Genomic DNA, 8,217 nt, shown 5'->3' with positions numbered 1-8,217 from the left:
ATGGATACAATAAAATGCCTCTGCTTTGTGTATTAATCAATAGCATAATAACTACATTTATCTTCATGGGCTCTCCCACTTTGATCTTATGCTAAGTTTACCTTGTCTGCATAGGGTGTTAGACAATCAATCACCCTAGGGCTTTCTCTAATGTTGATCATACTTGCAGTAGACCTACTGAAATTAATAGACCTTAGGTAGTCACGTCCATTAACTTCAGTGTGTCTACTTTGAGTATGACTAACATTGGAGGCAACCCATAGTACCGTATTTTTCGCCCTATAGGACGCACTTTTCCCCCTCCAAAAATGAAGGGGAAATGTGTGTGCGTCCTATGGGGCGAATGCAGGCTTTCGCTGAAGCCTGGAGAGCGAGAGGGGTCGGTGCGCACCGACTCCTCTCGCTCTCCAGGCTTCAGGAAGCTATCCCCGCAACCCGGCAAGCTCCCAGAGTGATGCCGAAGCTGCGCGCAGCTTTGCCATCGTTCTGGGACCCGTTCTGGGGGCTGGGGTTGGGGGAAGCTCGGGCTCCCCCCGCCCCCAGCCCCGCAAGCTCCCAGAGCGGGCTTCGCACAGCTCTCTGTAAGCTGTGGGAGCCCGGCGCGACTTCTTGTGGAGAGCTGCCTGTTCTGGGCGCTGGGGTCAGGGGAAGCTCGGGCTTCCCCCGCCCTAGCCCCGTGCCTGGGGGAAAAAAAATAATTCCCCCCCTTTATTCTCCCCCCCCCCAAAATCTAGGTGCGTCCTATGGGCTGGTGCATCCTATAGGGCGGAAAATACGGTATTTAGACTTGCATTTAGACTGTTGCTTTATATAAAGAGAAGATAATTTGAGAAAAACAGTTCTCATAAATGTAGTGATCACTTTGTCTCTACTCCCGCCTGAATACTGTATGGCTGCTTTATTGTATTTATAATGCAATAGTGTTCAATTGATTCTAAAATAGTTGTCATTATTTTAACTTAGGTTAGCTGCCTTGAAGAAATGGAGAACAATAATGGTCTAATTCAATTTAAATAGATAAAAAAATGAAGCAAAAAGTGTGTGCAGCGTATCAGCCACCACATATCAGATCTCCAGGGCCTAGCCAAAGAGAACTTTAATCACAAACTACTATCAGAAGCTTTCTGACAGAACTGCAACAAACTGTTAGGTCTGCACACATCAAGCACCTGATCCTTTCCATTAGTTTGGGTGGGCTCTCTTTGAAGATAAAAGTCAAAGCTATGGTGTGAAAAATTGCCATAAACCCAATTTCCTAGGGAATCTGCATCAATACAGTAGTAACTCTATGTCCTTTCTGTGGACATGTCTATCACGAGTAGATAAGAGGGAAACTGGGAAACTCTAGCTTCAATCCCAGCACCCATTGTTGACTAATGCAAGCCTTTCATCAGTTCACCATAAAGGTGAGTTAAGGAGGTGGCTGTTTGGCCGTCCTGCCCACCCCTGGTTGCTGTTTGGAAGGGTGAAGCCAACAGAACCCAAGATAATGAGGAGGGTAGTAGTATGAGGTAGGTTGGCTACATGCCCTACATCCAAAGATGCCTCCAAGTACTTGCTGGTGGGTAAATGTTGTTATCTGCCCACACTACATGACCACTAAAGTTGTGACAGAATAGCAGTTAGCCAAATTAAATAACACCATTTTCAACAATAAAGAGCAGTATCACACAAACAAAACAAAATGTTCTATTGGCCAATCATAGGGCACCAAAAATTCCCACTCAGCTCCCAAGTGAGGCACATAACCAATCCCATGACCACGATTTCCAGACCAGACATAGCAAATGCAGTGGGAATCTAAGTAGTAAAGGTAGCTCTCCCACTGAGGAGGACTGGATTGTTGTGAAAAGAATTATTAGATACTTAAAGGGAACCATGGACTGTACACTTAAACTGCCAACAACTATCCAAAACTTCTAGGTTACACAGATGCTCTCTGCACCAGAGACACAAAGGATTACAAATCAACAGGTGGATTTCTCTTTATGTTTGGAAATGGTCCTGTTTCCTAGGCCAGTTGTAAACACGGATCTGTAGTTTTGTCTTCCACAGAATCAGAATACATAGCTACAATTGAGGCATGTAGACAACTGGTCTGGATTGAGCAACTAACCAACTAACTATGGGCTTTAGGTTGTTTGGGGAGAAACCTGTCCAGTTAATTTAGGACAGGCATAACCTAACTTGGCCCTCCAGCTGTTTTGGGACTACAGTTTCCATCATCCCTAGCTAACAGGACCAGTGATAAGGGATGATGGGAATTGTAGTTCCAAAACATCTGGAGGGCCAAGTTTGGCCATGCCTGATTTAGGAGAACCAAAGCTGTTTGAAATTAGTATCTCAAAGTGAGATTTTATTTTTCCAAGAATCAAACACATTGGGGTAAAATACCACTATTTGTGTGAGGTAATACAAGATGAACTTGTTGAGTTGGCATATTGTCAAACCAAAGAGATGACAGCTAACATTATCACCAAGCCACTCCGAAGAGACAGTTGTGAGAACCTTCAAGCCAAGATTCTGGGTGGTTTATTAATGTTGCATGCAATTGTTTATATTTGCCTGAGAAGGGGTTTGTGGGAAATTCAGCATCATATTAACCAGCATGCTCAGCTCTAGTTAATGCATGAAGGGGTTAAAACCACAGAGTAAGCTGTTTTACTGGACTCAGCTAGGTTGCGCCCCCTTTCCTCCAGTGATGAACAGGTAGGAAATTTATTTATTCACTTTCTTTCCTCTGTTTGTTCTATTCCACCATGTGAACCAACCAGATAGGGCACTTCAACTTGATTGCTCCAAGCTCAAACCGAGTGTTACGAAACTTCTTAGCATATTTTGTAACCCAATTTTTCTGCCCATGAATCTGTCCTTTGAAAGTCTGTAAATAACAACCATTTTTACTTACCAAACTGTAGAAAGCAAAAGTGCTACAAATGACTTAAAACAGGATATTTAAAAGGTCTATTAGCATATATTCTTATGCTTCACTTTGCTGCATGTTTTGTGTTTTAAAACCTCTGCTGGGGATCTCTCTTACTGCTGAGTAATCTGCCTCATGTTTGGATCTAGGAATCCAATGGATTCTTCTTCATTTAACCAATCAGAAACCGACACAATCAACCAACTATCTTGAGTCAGTGTCCTGATCATACCTAGAACAATGAGAATGAGCAACTGGATTTTGGGTTCTTCAATGACAAAGCACTTAATTGCATCAGCTCATAAAGTGCAAGTGATATACACAGCACTCCCCGCTAACTATAGTTGTATCTTGGTTGCTGAATACCTTGGAACTCATACGTATTGGCTCCTGAAAAATCGAAAACCAGAAGTGAGTGTTCCACTTTTCAAACGATTTTCCGAAGCTGAACATCCAGCGCGGCTTCTGATTGGCTGCAGGACGTTCCTGCAGCCAATCGGAAGCCATGCCTTTGTTTTCGAACGGTTCTAGGAGTTGAACGGACTCCTGGAATGCAGTCTGTTTGAGAACCAAGGTACCTGGTTAGGCAACTTACCAGCAGACCTGTGCTCTATCTTCAACAGCTGGAGCAACACTGTGGCCCTGCCCACCTGCTTTCTTAAACCCCCTTGTCTAACATGGATTACACAAGCATCTGAAAGCTATTCATCAACAGCAGTTTCAGCTGCTCCCATCACCTCCTTGAGCATGGAGACAGCGGATTGGGGTGCTCAGAGAGGATCCCAAAGATACAACTCACTCTGGGGGTGTTGCAGGCTCCTCAGCTGCCTCACAGAACCCCACAAATCATTGGTCCCTCCCCCTTGATTCTCTTCCTCCACATGCTTCCTTTGCCCACACATCCTCCCACTATTTGGGCATCAAAAACACTTTTTTTGTATTGTTGCCATAAGGAAAAGTATAGAGAAGCAACTATATCAGAACTATATGCAACAGTATCTCCTTGGGTGAAGTCTTACCAAAGTCTTGCTTCAAAATGGCATCTGACACCCAAAAAATGGAGAAGAGCACCACCCACTCCTCGTGATCCTTTCTGCTAATTTGGGTAATGATATCTTGAGTAGTGTCTGAACGTATAGAGAATAACTGCAGTGGGATAGGCATTCTAAAATAAATTATGTTACTGTTAATGAAGGATGAATGGCTTGCTTTTTGGTGTCAGCTTTCCTATTAGTGGTCACTCACATGTAGTACTGGGTGATGGTAATGAGTCAGGGAGGGCAGGTACACTTAACCAGCTGCTACTGCTGAGCAGTGTTCGAAAAAGAGGATGCCTTCCATGTTGTGTTGGTTTCTTCCTCCTTCCCTTTTCATGCTGTCTAGCAAGCTCAACAGAATGCAGCATCACACCATCCGATCTATCTTCTTCCTCAGGACCTCCCCAGCATATAAGAAATGAGCTAGCAGGAGAGATGAATTATTTTCTCTTCTCTTCTTTACAATTTTAGGGGAAGGAATGTACTTCTGTCTTCAAGTTTAGGCTACACATTTCCATTTCCTTGCTAAATCATTGAGAAATGAAGGATAAATCCTGGGATCAGATGTTGGGTTGCTTACTTGAATGAGCAAATAAAACATAGCTACAAAAAGCTTCAGTGTACTGTGTGAAATTTATCAGTTTATTCCATAAATTGTTCTGCAGTCATTGGCATGCAGGTATTAGACCATCTTCTGCATTGGACTGTTTTCAAGGAGCTTCACTGCCAATTCTGAACGGTGTTAACCCCCCATCCTCTGTGATATCTCACATCATTTGCCTGTTCCCTAAATATATTGAAACCTTAAATACTGCTCATAACTCTTCATATTTAAAAAACTTTTTACCCATTTAGAACTTTAACATCATACTGAATCATATAAATGTTCCATGAAAAACAATCTGCCTCCAATCGTGCAAGGCATTCATTATTTTTAATGGGAATGTTCCCAGACTGTCATTTTGCTTGTCTGATAGCCACACTTTACTTGCATTTCAAATGGAAAGTATTAGAGTACATAATATAAGCGTTAGAGAAGTTGTGGTACTCTTGGACATGTTTCTTATTCCTAAAAAGGAAATGGCAGCTTTGGAGATTTACAAAGTGGTACTCCTAGTACAACCTATTAACAGACCACAAGAGTATTAATCTGATCCCTGTATCTTTTTTATGAGAATTCAGAATTACTCATTGCATTGCTTCTTTCTTGAAAATGTCTAAAACTCCCTAATGTTATCCCATTTCTTCCCTCTCTTTATTAATGTCTAATTTCACAATGTTTACAGAAACAGGTTTTCTGATTCATTTGTTGAGAAAAATTGTGTGCAGAAAGCTTCAAAAGAGCAGGAAGAGAGATATTTTGAATGTGAAAAGTGCAAAAAGATTAGGGGCGGATCCAGTTAATCCCACATATGAGGGAAATCTGCACGCTTAGAGTTGCATATGCAGAAGAGGGCCTGGTGAGATCTGTGGCAGATTCAAATAGAGTGAAGCATGTGTCAGAGGTGAATTTACTGTATGTGAAACTATGGGTTGTGCCATGTGGTTCTTGGCTCCATTAACTGTTTTTTACCAACAAAAAGGGATCTGGATTTCAGATGGCATATATTAATTTGTCAAAAACCATTTAACCCTTATTTATTCATTATGACTAAACTGTGGGAGGCAGTGGAAGATAGAAGTGCCTGGCGTGCTCTGGTCCATGGGGTCACGAAGAGTCTGACACGACTAAACAACAACAACAACAATTCATTATGAACAGTCATGTAGAGAAAGTAAAAGATGCTTAGAGAATACAATTTCATATCTTCAACTTCAGAGAATAAAAGTGGTATAGGATAAATTGAAGCAATGGGGAGAGGCAGACATTTTATTTTTATCACATGATCAGTGCAGGAGGGCTTCCATGTAAGAGCAGTCTGTAAGTACCAGGGACATGGGTGGTGCTTTGGTCTACTGAGCCTCTTGAGATTGCCGATTGGAAGGTCGGTGGTTTGAATCTGCATAATGGTGGTGAGCTCACATTGCTTTGGCTCAGCTTCTGCCAACCTAACAGTTCGAAAGCAAACCAGTGCAAGTAGATAAATAGGTATCACTGTGGCAGGAAGGTAAAAGGTGTTTCCACTCACTCTGGCTTCCATCACGGTCTATTGTTGCGCCAGAAGTGGTTTAGTCATGCTGACCACATGATCTGGAAAGCTGTCTGCAGACAAACGCCGGCTTCCTCGGCCTGAAGTGAGATGAGTGCCACACCCCATAGTCACCTTTGACTGGACTTAACCATCCAGGGGTCCTTTACCTCTACCTTTTTACCTGTGAGTATCAGAAGAATCTGTCGATGAGGCTTTTAGCTCATTTTTCATTTGGTTTTGAATCCTGCAACAATTTTGGAACAGTGTATTTCTCACTTATAAAATTAATGATTAAAGGACATTTCCTTCAAAATCTGATATGCAAAATCTGATATGCAGGAAGAAGAGTTTTAGAAATAAATACTTGCATATACTGTACTTGCTTTTCACTAAAATCACTGACACTTAACAAAATAATTTTCCAAGTCACAGGCAAGATTTAGAAAATAATTTTTGTGATACAATTATCTAGGTATGATATATAGGTGTTTAATATGATTTAACCAGGTAGATCACATTCTAATTCCCAAATCAGTTTGATGACTCCAGAACTGGAGGATTTCCTTCAGAATACCCCTTCCCCAATATCCAGCACCTAGTTAGAACACAAGTCTTTGTTTAATTTGCCTGCTTTAGGGGAAACCCAGCCAGATGGGCAGGGTACAGGGTACTACTACTACTACTATTACTAAATTATTTATTATTTAGAAATGTAAATGTAAAGTATGCAAGTATAATGATCCATTTTATCGCCATCTACTCCCTTTAAGTTCTTCAATGTATTTCTTTTTGTCTCCTAGGTCCTATTACAGAACATTAAGAAAGTAAGGAAATTAAAATGCCCAATTTGCGTGACAATAGGTGGTAGTCTGCTGTTTTACTCAGAGTAGACCCATTGAAATGGATAAACATGACTACATTAGGTCCACTAGTTTCAATGGTTGTACTCTGAGCAAAGGTTAGTTGCCTGCTTACCCTGTGCTGTTTTTCTCTTTTCACGTCTTAATATACATGTAAGGAATTGAAGGAGAAAAATGAGCCAGGTGTATCATTCAAATCATCCAAATTTGGATACATGTGAGCAGTATATTTCCTTTCTTCTGAAGGAACTCTCATTTTAAATGTTGGTGCATTTGGTGAAAACAGCAAGGTAGTGAATTAAAATTATCTGAAGTGTGAAACATCCAGGACTTCTTCTAATTCCGGGGGCGGGGGGGCGGGGCGGGCACACATTTTGTGGTAACTGTACAATCATGAATGTATGAACGCGGAACATGATAATGTTCATTATTTTAAGACACATCTATCTATTCCATCGTTCATGGTGAGTGCAAGAAAAACATCTGAACACTAGAGGCTGCTGGGACACAGTGTAAGCAGTTAACTGCCTGGCCTTCTTACAGGATAAGGGTGCCCAGAAGTAAGAGACAGAGGGAAGGGCTCTCCTCGTCCAATGGCCTCATTTGTTTGTTTTATTATTGTTTCCATCTCTCTCTCTCTCTCTCTCTCTCTCTCTCTCTCTCACACACACACACACACACACACACACACACACACACACACAACTTGGATATCTTCAGTTCTACCTTACCCATGGGACACTGGTGGCGCTGTGGGTTAAACCACAGAACCTAGGACTTGCCAATCAGAAGGTCGGCGGTTCGAATCCCGTGACGGGGTGAGCTCCTGTTGCTCGGTCCTTGCTCCTGTCAACCTAGCAGTTTGAAAGCACATCAAAGTGCAAGTAGATAAATAGGTACTGCTTCAGCGGAAGGTAAACGGCGTTTCCGTGCGCTGCTCTGGTTTGGCAGAAGCGGCTTAGTCATGCTGGCCACATGACCCGGAAGCTGTACGCCAGCTCCCTCAGAGATGAGCCGGTGAGATGAGCACCGCAACCCCAGAGTCATCAGCGACTGGACCTAAGGGGTCCCTTTAGCTTACCCATATCCCACCTGTTTCTCCAAAACTCCCAACTCTAAGCCTTACCCAGATTTCCATTCACCATTACTGTTCAGACCTTGTTACATTATTTTAACAGTTAAACATGCTTTGTGTCTACGTTTATAGTTCTTTCTGTTTTCGTCAACTTTTTCTGCTAACTCAAGATCTGATTGCATTTCTTCAA

The 8,217-nt window shown here is 42.1% G+C and overlaps 1 long non-coding RNA gene across 8 annotated transcripts in view; it reads left to right on the top strand.

Annotated features, from left to right (window-relative positions):
* Positions 1–8,217, top strand: part of LOC309351007 — a 207,516-nt gene that overhangs the window by 31,405 nt on the left and 167,894 nt on the right. The window lies entirely within an intron of this gene.

The sequence above is a fragment of the Podarcis erhardii genome (genome assembly GCF_964252035.2).
Source record: "Podarcis erhardii genome assembly, chromosome: 10".
NCBI classification, from domain to species: domain Eukaryota; kingdom Metazoa; phylum Chordata; class Lepidosauria; order Squamata; family Lacertidae; genus Podarcis; species Podarcis erhardii.
Note: the sequence above shows the minus strand (reverse complement) of the source record. Positions and strands in the feature narration are given on the sequence as shown.